The sequence below is a fragment of the Acanthisitta chloris genome, unplaced genomic scaffold, assembly GCF_000695815.1.
Source record: "Acanthisitta chloris isolate BGI_N310 unplaced genomic scaffold, ASM69581v1 scaffold18269, whole genome shotgun sequence".
Taxonomy (NCBI): domain Eukaryota; kingdom Metazoa; phylum Chordata; class Aves; order Passeriformes; family Acanthisittidae; genus Acanthisitta; species Acanthisitta chloris.
This window is the reverse complement of record NW_008693618.1, coordinates 76,753-78,754: the sequence shown is the minus strand read 5'-3', so window position 1 is coordinate 78,754 and position 2,002 is coordinate 76,753. Positions and strand designations below refer to the sequence as shown.

Below are 2,002 nucleotides of genomic sequence, written 5' to 3'. Positions count from 1 at the left end.
CATCTCTTTCCAAGTGTTTAGGTGGATTTTTAATTTACATTTTTTTAATTTTTATACTATCTTGGGGAAGCTCTTCATATGCAAACATGGTTTTCTCCACAGTGAAAGCAAATAATGAAGGTTAAATACAGCATTTAAGTTTATCTGTCTGTTAAGACAATCTGCAGAAGATGTTGCACAGAACATCACTTTTCTGTGAGGCACTTCAAGGTTCTCTTTCTGTGTTAAAAAAACCCAAAACCAACCAAAAAACCTCAACAACAGAAAAAAAACCCAACCAAAAAACCCACACAAAACTCCTCAAAAATCGTATAACATTTTAGCATATTTTCTTGTATTGAAACTTCATCGAAATGTTTAACGGGCCAAAAAATCCCTATTGCTACCTTGATATCCTTCAGTGGACCAGCATGTTTAGGGAGAAACATAGAAACTGCAAACAGACCAGAAACTCTAGAGGCTCAGGAAGACTTTGGATGGAAAGGGAGCTTAGAGAAATGATCTCTGAGTATTCATGAGTGACTCCCTCCCTGTGCCTGTGCTTCTCACTTCCACTCTTCCCTTTTGTAGAACAGCACTTGAAAAGGATTTTTCAACAACTGAAAAGGGAGATTTTCCAGTTGATAACAGAGGGAAGCCAAAGGAAATATTTTATCATCGTGGAGAATAAATGAACAGGGGAAATGAATCTCAATAGAAACAGAGTAAGGAAAAACTCAACAGAAAGCTAAAGGCTTTGAGGTTGTTATATGCTAAGCAAGTTCCATGATCTGAGTACCCTTCCTTCCCTTTAACTTCATACTGCAGTGACAAATTGTCTATTTATTTCTCCACAGTTATCACTCTTCCAGTCACTCTTCAGTAGGTGTAGTATAGTACAGTAAAGTACAACACCAAGCTGGACATTGACATTCTGGGTGAGGCAGCTAAGGAGGAGTGGTACATCCTTATCTGAAGTTCTGCTGGCAGAACTCTCTCAGCATGACACAGTACTGCTGATGCCACTGATGCTTTACTGACTTCTGGCTTGAGATGATTCAGTATGGCACAGTGTTTTTCTTGGCCATTCTCACAGTGACACCATTTGTTCTGGTGTCCCTTGGAAAAGGTATGGCTCTAGCCTGCAGATGGGTGAGGTCACACCAGGCAGTAGAGCTGTTGTTTGGACAAAGCCAGACAAGTACTACATGCTGCTGAAATTCAGGAGTATATGTACAGATGGCTGTATGGGAGACTAGGAATTGTTTTGTACATTGAAAATAGGTATAAGTAAGAAATTGGTATTTTGCCATTTACTCATGAATATTCCATGTCATTTTAAACCAAAGTGAAACATGCTTTCCTCAGCAAGTCTTCTGGATAGGGAAAAAGTTGGATTTTCTTTATAGCATTCAATTTCATCAATAAACTGATGTAACAACCTAAAGGTACTGAGATTCTCCCCGTTTGCAAGGGCAGCATGCCCACGCCAGAAGATAGGAAAACGAATCATCCACTCTCCAGTCTGTGCACTAATTACTGTTACTGATGTCAACATTATTATTATAGTCATCTTCTGCAGCAGCTGCAGTACCACTTTGCCTGTCCATCTGCTTCCTTGTTTTGATTACTGCAGTGCAAGTATCATCCTGGGAAGCATGAGAGAGGAGGAGACCCAGCCTTTTTAAAGCACAAGTCCTTTAATAGCAAGGAAGACCATGCTTTTTTTTTTTTTTTTTTTTTAACTTTTTTAGTCATCATTCACTTTTTCCGTTGGGGATTTTTTTGTGTCTTTCTCTTCACAGATAGCACAGCCTGCAGTTTTTTCTAATTTTGTATTATGATCTCAAACATGTGCTTTCTGGCCTCCTAATTACCTGTTACCATAATAACATTTAGTAGTGTTGTATCATGTTGTAGCCAGAAATGTAGTTTTAAAAAACACTAGCTAATTAATTAAAGGCTTCATAAAAACTCTCTGTAACAAAAGAAAGCCTGACAGATGGAGAAACTGAGGTACAGG

The 2,002-nt window shown here is 38.6% G+C and overlaps 1 protein-coding gene across 1 annotated transcript in view; it reads left to right on the top strand.

The window, feature by feature from the left end:
• Positions 1-2,002, top strand: part of COG5 (component of oligomeric golgi complex 5) — a gene marked incomplete at its 5' end in the record, with an annotated part of 63,791 nt that overhangs the window by 2,053 nt on the left and 59,736 nt on the right. The gene's annotated exons all lie outside the window — the stretch shown is intronic.